The sequence below is a fragment of the Poecilia reticulata genome, linkage group LG23 (assembly GCF_000633615.1).
Source record: "Poecilia reticulata strain Guanapo linkage group LG23, Guppy_female_1.0+MT, whole genome shotgun sequence".
Lineage (NCBI taxonomy): Eukaryota > Metazoa > Chordata > Actinopteri > Cyprinodontiformes > Poeciliidae > Poecilia > Poecilia reticulata.
Window position 1 is genome coordinate 5000053 of NC_024353.1, and position 13944 is coordinate 5013996.

Consider the following 13944-nt stretch of genomic DNA (forward strand, 5'->3'; position numbering starts at 1 on the left):
GGGAAATTAAGAAGTCAGAATGAGATTAAATGCATAATTTATTAAGTAATTTATGTACCTGATAATAGCATACAATGGAGCCCCAAGGAGTCATGTAAATCACACCTTTTCACTGTGACAATTTTAAAAATGTAACATGGATAATCATTCAGGCACCTTGTTCCCAATACATCTAAATAATATGACATACAACCAACTGCATTTAGAAGTCACCCAATAAATTGAGTTAGAAAAAATTCATCTCAAAATAAAACTGTCCTGCGAAGGCCTCAGATTTCTTGGAAAGCATTCTTAGCCCCCCAAAAATATACCGGTATATATTTTGAAAATCAAGATAAAACATATTGTGGCAGTGTAATGCTGTGGAAAAATTGGTGAGAAATAATGTAAAGAGGAGTGGAGATAAATGTATGGCTTTGACTGAGATTTACTTTTTCAAAATTGTTCAAAGTTTTTCTTGTACTTGACAGTTATTCACAACTCAGTTGGTATATCACAGAGAATTGCCATTAAATACATAAAAAAAAAATGGTGGTTGGAATGCAATAAACTGTTGAGGTTATAAACACACAGATGCGAGGCACCACAGGAAGCCAAAATGTTCAGTGTGGCACAGGTAAAAAGTAAAATAAAATAAGAAAAGATGGAAGTTAGTAATGTTTCCAAGGGCATTTTCTAATACCTTCAACTGTAACTGTCTCTCCTTAAGTCTCATGTCACACTCTGTGCGAATTCAGAGCCCTTGGCTAAACAGGATTTGTCCCCTCAGAGTTAAGAAGTGGAGGATAAGCTGGGTTTTGGAGTGTTGTTGCTTCCACCTTAGACTGCCTTCATGCCCCTGTGCCCTTTTGTGTGTGGCAGACCTTTTCACAGCTAAAGGGATAATGCACTGGTGCAAAGGATTGTAGGACCTGGCACCCTTTGCACCTTTACATCACTGTCTCACAGGTATATGCACCCTGAGATTGCAGAGACTCAGTCAATCTAAATCAAATAAGAGATTGGCATGACCGGTGAGCTGAGACCCAGAGAAGAGATTTTGCAAAGATTTATATATTTATATAACACTTAATTTTCTAGGTAGCCTGTCTTTAAATAGACATTTTAAAAATCAAATTAAAATTGTACTTTGTAGTAATCTTTCAACGGGACATTTTAAAAGCATTTCCTGGAAACCAAACAGAAAAATCCAGTTATATACATATGGTATATTCAGACAAAGACCCCTTTCAGACACTTCCACAAAGGCAATCAATATCATGTGTCAACATAGGCGTGCACACACAGCACCATTACAATTCCATCCTTCCCTCCCTTGTACACACTTCCCCTCCCCTGTCATTAACTGTATACCATTAGATGACATCACAGGCAATAAAAAACAACAACAAGACAATAAAAAGTCTGAGCCGAAGTCCACCTCCTTCATCAGTGACTTTATAACCTCTGGACTAATGGATGTTGATTTATACTCTGCCCTCCACCTTATTTCTTTCCATCCTTTAGTCCCTGCCCATTTCTCCTTCTCTGACCAGCTCTCTCACTGCTCATCTTTCAATCTGCTTTTCTGCTTTTTATGTGGCGTTGTGACAAACACATCACCTTGAATGAATCTGAGAATTACAGGAGAAGAGTGGACATAATTTAACCGAGTCCTTCTTGGGCGGGTTAAATGTTCCTGTTTATACTCTCACGTTTATGACATCATGAACTAAACTGAGCAGGAAGTAGAGTAAATTAAATTCGGTTTGCTTGTAAAATTGCACAACGTAATGGGGGTTAGTGTAAAATTTCTAAAGTGCAATGTGAGTCCTGTGGAAGTGGAAATAGAAATAGCAGCAGTATGTCTGTACTAATTGCATAATGCATTCTTGAGCCCCTCACCCATCCATATTAGGACAAGTCATAGTTAGTCCTGACCCTAAATTTATCCTCACTCTCAACTGGAGATTGGTTGCAAATTTACCTGTACATTAAATATATTAATCTTGTTTTTAAGCTTAAGAAGAAGTTTTTCTTTAATCTTTCCATTCACATGAATACTACCTAAGTACTCATGTGATTTCCCCTTAAACATCAGTTTTGTTTAATACATAAAATTTTGCTTAAGCTGATATCTTCAGCCAGGTCTTGAATAACATCCTTGTTAGACATTTATTAGCTTTCCTAGAAAAGATGTTTCATCAGCCATAAAATAAGTACATATTTTAATTTGGTGGCATAATGTTACACTTTAAATATGGTTATTTGCTGTGTACCAAAGGCAGAGCCATTTTTGATTTATATTTTAGTTTTTTTAAAGTTGATTGTAGTTTTTAGACATTTTGAATTTGTAATCCACCACTGTCACGTTACTTGGGTTTAAAATATTACATTATAAAGGAAAATTGATCAAGCTAAATTTCTTTCAAAAATATTACTTATGGTGCTGGATCTGTGATGCTGTGGACCTTTTTCTTTTTTTTTTGTTTTGTTTTACGCATCTCTGCCCTCTTTCTTCAACATTCTCTTAATTTTTGCTCTTCCTGTTCGATTCATCGCTCTGCCTTCTTCTGTCTACTTGTCCATGGCTGAGCGGAGCTGCCGTGTGAGATCTCTTTGATGGCTACCTCCTGCTTCTGGAAGTGAATAGACCATATGGCTTCTGTCAGTCTGTCTGTCGGTCAGTTTGTGTGCTCGTTGGTCTGTGATAAACATGTGAGGAGGCGAAGAAGTGATGGAGATAAAAGACTGCGGCAGGGTTAGGTTTAAACCCATTTACTGCAGGTCAATGCACAACAGCAAGTCAAGGAGAAAGACTTAGCCCCCTATTGACTTCGATTTTGTTTATGGCTATCTGATCGGATAACACATTGGTGTGACAGATAACTGTTGATGTTGAGACAAAATGTGTTATAGTCAAAGATTACTAGTCTTTTTTTTTTTTTTTTTAAATGTGCACAAATGGATGCATCAGTAACCCATTACGCCCGTGCAGAAGCTAATGCACACACTACTGGACAGAAGCCGGCCAGTTATCGGCATGGGGTCGAGGCTTGAGAGGTAGACTCGGGGACAAGAGGAAGGTGTGGAGGGAAAAAGTGGAGAGAAAAGAGAGCAAAAAGATGAGATTGAGAACTACCTGCTGAGGTGCTAATGCATCTTCCCTCTGTCAATCCCAATGGGGGAGCATTGGCACTCAATACAATGAGCAGCTAACCTTGAACTTGACATCGACAGTCGCCCAAAATTTAGCAAGCTGGAACATGCAAGGCAGCTGAAGCTGGAACAGGTTATTGTGCCTTTATCTAAGGTATTTCCAAGTTTTAAGCTATGACTTAAGGAGTATGGAAAGTTTTAATCTGCATATACATGTTTTTGCCAACTGTTTCGTTTTACAACTGTAATATAAGAGGGCATAAGAAAAGCTTTCAAAATAAGCTTTTATAGCCTTGCTGCTGCGACCAATCATTATTTTTTATTAAGGGCTACAGGGACTTGATGGCCACATGTGACAGAGCAGATGCTGTAAAGTGGAGCTTTGCAGAGTTTTTAAAGCAAACACAAAATTATTAGAGTTCACATTTTGAACTGCCTTCTGTCGATATATTAGCCATTAGTTAGTGCCATTAGTGTGGGTAGCATTACTGAAATCACATTGTATGTGCATTTCCTTGAGAATATAGATCCTTACTTGAACTCGTAAATTTCAAAAAGGCTGCCAGTATTTCCAAAGCCAACATAACACACAGAGGTTGAAAGCTCAAAAGATTAAATGCCAAGCCATTTTTCTGTAACATGTGCAGTCTTCCCATTGTCTGCTGAAAGTTTTATTCTCCCTTGTTTTCTTGCAGCCTCAATTGCAGTAATTGTTGTATTGTTATAATTATCTGGGGGGAAAAAAATCTCATGATTTCTGTCAACAGTCAGTTTCTTTGTTGAGCTCCATAATTATGTATACTCACAAGTATTTGGACTGGAAATTTGGTCATAATAGTTATTTTCCCAATTGAAGAGGAACAAAGTACCAAAATGAACAAAGATGAATATAAAATAAGCTACACGAATTTGGACCATGATGAAGCAAGAGTATTAGAAAAGATGCTAACAGTATTAGAAAAGATGCAAACATAAAAATAAATGTTTTTATGAAGCTACCGTATATTTTACTTTAAGGAAGATTGGCTTTGTAAGGACTCATTGAGCTCTGTCATTTTATCGTGACAGGTGGCAGAGGCAAGAAATGGGTCAATTCAAACACTGAATTGTGAATGTTTGCTGTCGAGAAGGGAAAGGTCAAACTCTCACTCATGCCTCAACCTCTGTCAACTTCTGTTTCGTGCTCTGTACTGGCTACCCTGACTTGACTGCATTATTACTTCTCTCTCCAACTACAGCAATCACTTTATTCTTCGCCATCGGTCTGTCAGATCCCCCCTATCTGTTGAATGAACAGGTCGTTTTCATATGGCCTTCTTTCTATTTATTTATAGATACACGCATGAGTCTTGAAATATTCACAGCTTTGGACCGGTCTCGTTTTGTGCACTGATTGTGTCCTTGATTTGGCCGCATGTGTTTGTGTGCATGCATGACGTGCTGGTTAGCTCCAGACACAGATTATTGAAATGGGCTGAGCTGAGCTGTGGTCAGTGGAGCAGAGGATTAACTGCTTAAAGCTAATGATGAAATATGTTTTAGTGCTGCCGGGCTTCATGTGGACGGCACTTTATGATCTATACTGCCACCCGTTCTTGTACTGCTGTAAACACAATGCGGCTCAAGTGAGGCACACGCACGTGTGCATACTATTATCACCATTGCCAGTAGCCATTACAACCCCACCCAGCTGTTCATTCAGTCCTTGCAAGTGGCCTAAGCCACTGCATTATTCAGCCAGTATTCCCAGAATGTCAATGTTCTCCTACTGTTAAGTATTCCTCAGCAGTCTTGCTAGTTGCCTTGGCACTTTGTGTGTTTTGCTGCTCCCACACCAGATAGTGCAGCTTGAGTTGCCATGGCAGCAAAGGCTGCTCCACAAGCACAGAGTATATAATGTATAGGGAAAGGCACACAGGCACATGTGTGAGTGTATTTTGACACGTTTGGTGTTAAGTGTCAATTTTGCATAAAGAGTGCATATTTGATGCCGATACAATGATCTGTGAGAACACTACTATCTAAAAGCTGGTTTCCTCTCAGACAGGTGGCAACATTGTTCTTTCACTGCAGTAACCGGATGCATGTTACTCTGGCTAGACTGTGGTGCTTATTCTAGAGGTATGTCAGGACAAATCAGTCAATGGAAGCCTCTGGCAACCTCCTTCACTTTACATCCCTATTCTGAGGTTTTATATTGCAGCATTACTACAAGCCAACTGTTTCTCCGTCATCCCCTGATAAGTCCTTAGTGTACAAGGTTGGCTTAGGCATTCTGCCAAGTTCCAGTTTTTTGTCTAAATTGGGGGAATTGTGTGGTAGTTTGTATTTATACATGTTTGTGTACATACAAGTCAATACTGTGTTGAAAAATGTAGGACATAAACCTCTATAAACCTTTTGTATTGAGTGATGAAGCAGTGGCTTTGGATTTTGCATTGTTCTTTTTTTTTGTAGTTAATTGCTTGGCAAGGATGTAAATATTCCTTAATTATTTGGATTAGGGTAAAATGGGACCAACAGGGAAAGAATAAGGCACTGAAAAAATGTATGTATGCCAAGGTGATTATATTTTGTTCCTTCACCATTTTGGGCTGATACAGATTTTGTAATTTCATATTTATAAACGACCAAAAGAAGCCGTGCCAAAGAACATTTTATACTTGCTTTATTTCCTGGTTATTTAAAGTAATTATTTGCAATTTCCACCATCTAGTTAAAGACAAAAGTGGCTATGACCTGAAGGAGATCACTCATAGGTAATCTGTTTAAATAAGAAGTCATAATCAGTATTACTGACAAAAGACATTTGGCCCAAATACAAACAGGGTGTAGACTAAAATGTCAGAAAATAAGAAAAGTGTCATTTAAAATAGCATGTTCAACATAAAATAGCATGCAATAATAATAAAAACAAATAAAAACAAAAAGATATAAAAAAATGAACATTTCCACAGACAATAAAGATATAAGTAAAACAAGACCAGTACAAATACCATAGAATAGTTAAATTGTAATTGTGCAATTGAAATTTCCATCTAGCAGTAGTCCAGTGTGATCTGTTATCTGATTTGAGATAAGATTTCATAGCACGAATAGTCAGAGCTGTAGAAGGATCAAAATGTTCCCTGGTATTGTTGGATTGCTCTCCAGCTTTCTTGGTTGTTGGTCAAACTTTACAAGTGATGCTTGCAAATACAACTGGTCAGTAGATGTACATGCAGATGGCATTCTAGTATCTCTAACCGAGTTATTATTTTTGCACATGGTTTTCAGAATCCAACAGTTTCATAGCTCACACCAAGATTTCTTATTTTCGAAACGGGGAGTAGTACAGGAGCAGGTGAAAAGCCATAGAGAGGAAAGCGCAATACTGAAAGGAGGAGAGGGTGCAGAGGGCAAAATTACCAAGCAAAAATAAAGTAAGTAAGCTGCAGGGAGAAGAAAGTCAAAAAGGGTAAAGTGAAAAGGTGAAAGTGGTGAAATGGATTTTTATGTTCATTTCATTCACACGGGTCTGCTCCTACTGAGAGGCGAACCGGTATGAGGCAGTATATTGAGCTGTGAGTGATTCAAGTGGCTATTCACTACAATGTGTATGTGGATTTAAAAGGCTTGAGTCAGCCGAGAAGTGAGTCAAAACGGCAAACCTTGGTCTGATCCTTGTGCGCCCTGGCAGTTTGAACTTCAGCTGACTCGTGTGCGTTGCTGCTTACTCAGGGTTAAGATGAGGTTAGCTGCTGAGAAACATGAGTCAAGGTCTGGGGACATAAAATAAATCAGAGAGATGCCACATAATATTATGCCTTGCTACTTGTTGGTTAAGCACAGGCATTGCAGATCCCAATTCAGTTCATAGTTTGTCTAGATTGTCTTTGAAAAGCAGCAGCTCATCGAATTAGATGCCCACATCTTGCTTCTTGTCGTAGACAACTATTGGAAAACTGCAAGTTGAACAAGAAAGACTTGAACCTAAAGAAAACATTCCCATATTTTCTTTCTTTGGTGGCTCTCACCTTAGAAATATGATCGTGTACGATCAGTAAGAAAAGCATACCGTATAAGTCTTTTGTTAACTTTAGGAAAATGGCTTCTTCCATAACCTTTATTTAATAAGTTTGTATTCAATTGTGTGTTCGCAGGTAGAGTTAGTCAACATTCTGACAAACATTGCATTCCAAGCATTTTTGATGGTCTGACAATCTTCACAAATCAACAAACTTCTTGTTTTGTTAACAATATCAAGATAATAGGAAAACAAAATCATTTTATATTAATCAAAAATACACAATGAAACCGTTTCTTTTTTTATGTGAAGGACATCGATCAAGTATTGTCTTATTTTAGACTATTCTCTGGGGAGAGAAGCAGCATCGTCTCCAGTTAGTCCACTATTCTAAATACGCCATTGAAAATCATCCTCATCTAAAGCCATTAAAAAAACATTGTAATAGTTTCTGGAGACAAAAAAATAACCGTTTCTAAGACCAGGCATCATTTCTGAGTCAGCTTAAAGTAACTGAAAGTTGTCTTTCAGTTACTTTAATTTTCCCTGGACGGAAACTTTGTATTTTGGAATGATTTTATTTTTCTGAGCTCAACTGCAAGGAAATAAGGTTTTGCACAATCACCACATTTCCATAAGGGTTTATGTTGATTGTCTTTATTGGGCAAATTACAAGTGTACGTAACTGCATCACATCAAAATTAAAAAGAATCATTAATTGTTCTGGGTTATGCATTGGTATTTGCTTTAGTGCCACATCATTGCATAGTGGTAGTTAATTTGTAGACCTGCTAGAAAGAAATCAATGTGTTGTCTAGCACGTAATCGCACAATAAATTAACGTGTAGCTCAGATGGATGGCTGTAATCCTGCCAGCACAGACCGTAATTTTCCATCAATGCTGGTGCAAAAGACAAATTTGTATAGCAATACACAAGATGAGCATTTAAACTGTACAAAGAATAGAGCAACTCTTATTATTTATTTCTCTGGTTTATTAGCTGAAAAGCAGTGTCGGTATTGATAAATTGCTTTCATTTTCTGTTTTCATCACATTTTAAATATCTTGATTTATAATCACTTCTCTAAAAATCATTTGTGTGGCCAATTCAGTAATTCCTTTCCCATAGTTCATTATGCAGTGTGCATATTTCCACAGTGCCACCTAATTTATTTGGTTTTATTGATGATAAAACGCCCCCTCATACCTTTGTCTTGCTTCAAATATTTTTCTGTATGTCCTTGGTTCTTCACTAAGTGATTTATGGCTCCGTTTCTGCAGCTGTAAAAGATGCACCACTGCAGGTGAGCCCTCTGCAGCCCCCCTTCCCCCGTCCCCCTCCCACTTCCCTTTCTCTCCACACTTCCTTCCCTGCATGCCTGCAACCAATCACTGCACACTGTTGGGCACTTGGGACATCCAGAGTCCCCATCCACCTTTTCATATTCCTGTACCTGTCCTCCTTCTCGCCATGTCTTTCTCTCTCTTTATTGGATAGTGTTTCTCACAACTGGGTCATTCTTTCCACTCCCTGCAGTAAATACCAGCAAGCACTCAGGCTGGGCAAAGCTACACTTCATAGCTTAGCATAGCTGCAACAGAGGCTTCTGAGACTGCAGATGCAAGTTTTTTCACGGGGAGTTGTTTTGTATTTATTGCTCTTGTCTGTTTTCTGTTCACCACACCCCATAAAGACTGTAGAACATGTGCGTGCAAATTAGAGGTTCCTATGAATTTGCATACTCGCAAGTGTTTTTCTATGAGAGTTGTATTAGATGCCACATGTATTAAGTCACTTGTAAACATTAGCTTCTTCTCACAGCACCTGCTTGTTTATTTGGGTTTATTTGCACGTGCTTGTGTTTCTCAGCTTCTCCTTCCACTTGTCTCAAAGACGCACATTCACATGCAAACTCTCTAATGCCACTGCAGCAGAGTTGATGAGTTGCAATTTTAGATCGCTGCACTATTAAGCAGATGCCTGTGTAAACATCTGTGAAAGGGTCCCTGGGTCGGCCTTCTTTTGACATCGAGGTGCAGAAGTGCACCTCAGGCACCAAAGCGACTTAATGCATTCAGGGTGTGGAGTAGCTGAAAGTGCCAGAAAAGATTGAGAGTCAATAAATGAGATGCAAGGAGGAACAGACACTGAAAGGAGTGGTGAGAGAGATAAAGATGGCAGGAGCACATAAACTGAAAAAGAAATTAACATATGTAATCTCGCACACCTATTCTCAGTTTTACCTTTTTTTCTCTGACTTCCTCTACTTGGCCCTTTCTTTTTCCATCCTCAGCACAGACCTTAATAAGTGGATTTTTATCTCAGCTACACCATTCCTCCCAAAGGCTTATGGGTGTTTTTTTTCCCCTCTTGTGCTGCATGAACAGAATTGTAATTGCCAGTCCACAGTCAAAAACAGATATTTTTAAAAGAATATGAACAAAATTATAGAAATCACAGTTACTCAACTGATTACTTTAAAAAATAGCTTTTTTTTACATTAGCAAACTAATTTCCTTTCTAATGTAATTCTTACTAATCCCAGTCAATTCTTACTATTCGACATATACCTGCACACTTCAGAAGTTAATCTAGCATAAGTTATTGATTCTCCATTAGAAAGGCTTTAACAGCTAGTTACCCTTTCTTCCGGACAGATTCTTAATTTTTTTAAATTTCCAGCTTCAATTTTTATTCATGATTAGATGGTTAGCCATTACATATACGAATCAGGTTTGTAAAAACGTGTATTGTGTACTTTCCAACGTAATATCGAACATATCTTCACTGAGGGTTTTGCCGAAGAGTTAGTTTTACATGTTCTGGAAGTAAAAATACTCTTGACATGTCCATGCCAAATTTAAACACCACTGCCAGTCACATCTTTACAATACATTAGCTAAAGAATTAAACTGTTAATTTACAACTTGTGTTGCTGAACATGGTCCTTTTTATTATCTAATTACAAAGAAATACACTTTTGTTACCTTTTGTTTCTGATAGTTTTCTCTGGAGATGGCAATTAGCATTTTCTGAACCTACTAGTTTTCTAAGTAGGGAAGCTGTTGTTCATTGCTTAAGTATTTAGTTCTCCAAGTATTCTCCACTAAAGATCTCTCTTCAGTAATTTTTGCTTGAAACAAGGTCATTGATAGTTTTTAGCTGTGCCTTATTTGTGTTCTGTCAGTTACTTAGCTTTGTATATGCCTTTATGAAAAGTTTAAAAAAAATGTCTTCTGAGATTCTCAATAAGAAACCCAAGTACCACCAATTGTATTTGTAAGCAATCATGTACATATTCAATTAGTCTGCAGTGAATATTTTCACAAATTTCATTAAAGAGCATCACTCTGTGATTGTAAAATATATTACTAGTACACACATTTATACTGCGAGTTACAAAAGAGAGTGTAATGTAGTGATTAGTAAATATTTTGAACGCAGTCTTAAATTAGCCACCGGTGTAGTTATGCAACACCAAACCCTAGAGCTGTGTATGTTGGTGTACAATGGTGTGTAACTATGTCCTTGTGTCAACGGTATCTCCAAAAATCCTCACAAAAAACCAGCATCGGGGATATTTTTAGCTTTTTTTGTTCCTTGTCCCTGATTCCTGACACCAGAGCACCCTGGGAAATTTGACTTCAAGGACACTGATGTGCACACACCTCCAACATCAATTCTCATATTCTCTGTCTATATATATTGTTAACTGAAACCCACAGCACCATTTCATTTACTACACTCTTCCCTGAAGAGCAAGAATTTGCTATATCTAATCAACCTCCTCTCCTCTCATTAAAGTTGAATTACTGCTGCAGAGAACGGGGAAAAACCCTTAGTCACTGACTGTGCTGAATATCAATTAGAGAAAGCATTTGGGTATAAGCAATAAAAACAGAGGAAATGCATGTGTATTTAATAGGTAATAAAACAACAAAAAAAGGAGAAGATGTGCAATTAAGACAAACAGATGTTGACACTGAATCGTTTTATTCCATTTTTTTAAAATCTCAGCCATTATTTAATCTGTATTTTTTTGTGAATTTGTCTCTTTTTGGTACTAACAAAGCTGTGAGAGATCCAAGCAGACACGTGGCTGTTCCATCTGGTTTGGCTCTCCAGATCTCTCCTCGTTAGACGATTATTGCCGTTTAGTCTCAGCTTCCTGCTCCTTCAACTGGCAAGCTAGCGAAACCACTGTCCTCCTCTCCTTCTGCCATCTCCATCATTGCTTTGCTGTCGCTCCCAGTAGCAGCTTAAACTGTAAGCTCACACCAGTAAACTTTGCAACCTCACAGAAAGTGCTGCAATAGCGTCATATACATTTAGCTCCTCACTTGTGCAACTGAGAGAGATTGAACTTTGCTCGAACCCTCTTGTTGTTCTTTTACAATAAATGCAATGAAAAAAAATCTATTTTTAAAATATATTTTAAAAGACTAAACGGCAAAATCAGCAGGCATCCTCATTTGATTGGACTGTATCATTTGGACAAATTGTGTGCAAAATGCTGTTTTGGCTCTATTTATGTTCACAAGTACCTTATGTTGTGATACAATGCCCTACAGTTTAGGCTGTAATTCCCAGTCAGCTTAGCACACTACAGATGTAACTGTGTGTTGGCAGGCACCCTTTTTCACACGGCGTGGGCAACAGACTTGGCTGATGAAGACGCACCAAGGGAGGCACGTTCTGAAATAGAAATGTCAGCCGTGCTTACTTATATGTAGATGGATGCGGGACAGCAGGCAGGTGGCAATAGATTCCAGGGTTAGAAAAAGAGTCACTTCTGTTGTTTTGCCTCACAGGATCTGCCCACATTGATTGGCTGTTATTGCTGATTCTTGGTAAAGATTTCTGTTAGATTTTGAAATGGCTTGTTTTTAGTTAAGATTGCAGTTGCTTCACTAACTTAATTGGACTCTGCCAGTTAAAAAAAAACAAACAGTGCTGTTGATTTAGGTTCACAATCATTTCTGTTAATAATGTGGTGAATTATTTACGTAACAACCAAATTAGGTGGAGCAGTGAAGGATTCCTGGTCTCCAGTTGTGTTTTTCTTGTTTTCACTGATGCTCCTTTTTGTCATGTTGTTTACTTCTAGGAAGTAAGGAAGCATTCAGGTCATGAGACAAGGCACTGCATAATATTAGGTTAAAAAAATAAGATGAGATGAGGCTCCTGCAGAATGTTGGCCTGTTCACACGAACATGTTAGATTTGCAAAATGGAGGGTTTCTGCTTCATTCACTCCCATCTGATAACTGATTTTTTTTATTGAGAAAAAAAATAAAATTCTCAAAATGCTTCTTTGCACATGACCACTATTACTGTAGAATCCACAGCAGTCGATCCAACATAGTTGGCTATTTCTTTATTTTGCCGACTAAAAACGAGGAAGATTACAGTGTCACATGACTTATGCTTCTTCAGTTCTTAAGTGGTTCTCAAGCCGATAAAAGCCTTGAAAATGTTTTATTTGCTCAGAGTTTTTTTTTTTACAAGTAGAACAGTTTCATAAAGATGTATTTTTAGCACATCTGGATTCTCTGCAGCATTAAAAAGATCAGATTTGATAAAATGTTTTAATTGTGAAACTAAAGGGGATCAAACACAACCCAGAACTAATAAAAACCTAAGATATAACCCTCTAAAGTCCCTTCAAAACTGATAACCTTTCTATTAATATATCAGTTAAGCTTTGCTTTTCACATTCCTTTGCTACTTTATATTACGTTTCTATAGTTTCAACTTTTTTAAAAGGAGACTTCAAGCTAGATTTACTCAAGAGTCCTCAGCTGGAAATTGTCAACATCACCATATTTTTTCCTGGTTAAGCAAATGATAACTTACTCCTTGCTACATAAACACTGGGATGTGTTTGCCTGCATGCACTTACCACACTCAAACACTTAACTTTCTCATACTAAATGGCCACTAATTCTCTGTATCAGGGGATTATGCATAATTGATTTATGGATGAAGAGTGAAATTACTCATCATTTGAGAGAATAAGACCTTTTCTCCTTAGAATGGAGTGTGCCAAACTATATTCTTCTATATTCCCCTCTATGGGAGGATGTTTACTACATCCTTTAAGTAGACTTTTCGAATTCCCTCTATGTACGTGGAGAGCAACGATGGATGGCATAATCACCAAACTAAGACTACTTATTTACTCTGTATTTCCAAAGGTTTTGCATACCCTTTGAACTTGACCACATTTTGTCACCTTACAAACACAAGCTTTAATGTATTTGGTAGTGTGAATTGTTTTTCACTTGTTAGTTTGTTGGATTTGCATGCTTTCTACATAAATTTGTTGTTTAACTGAGAGCTTTCTAGTAGAGTTCTACGTGTGATAGTTGTGTGAAATTTCCCCTCGTGCTCTCAAACCGCAATCAGCTTTTTTGTCTCGCCCTCGTCTCGATTGCATATTTTCTCTTGTAGCTGAGTGTGTATTGTCAACAGAAACGTGAGCCAGCTCTGAACAGCTACTCATCAAAGGGGGATTCATAGTGCTACTGCAGTAAAAAAAAAAAAAAATAAATAAAAATAATCTGTCTACAATTACAACTGCAAACAGAGTATCTGTTTCACATCAGCTTGATGCTTTCCCAGACCCCTTGTTAATAAATGTCTTATTTCTGCAAGAGTTTTTCTCTGCCGTAATAACAAATTTGGACCGCTGGTATTGCCATTCTCTGTTGCTAGGCTACTGTGTGCTACTATTATGGGATTTAGTGAGAACTGTAAAAGGGACGTGCCTGCAAGTCATTTGGTTATAACATGCGCA

At 37.8% G+C, this 13944-nt stretch overlaps 1 protein-coding gene across 2 annotated transcripts in view; it reads left to right on the forward strand.

The window, feature by feature from the left end:
- The window catches only part of plxna4 (plexin A4), a 233178-nt gene that overhangs the window by 51056 nt on the left and 168178 nt on the right, over positions 1–13944 (forward strand). The window lies entirely within an intron of this gene.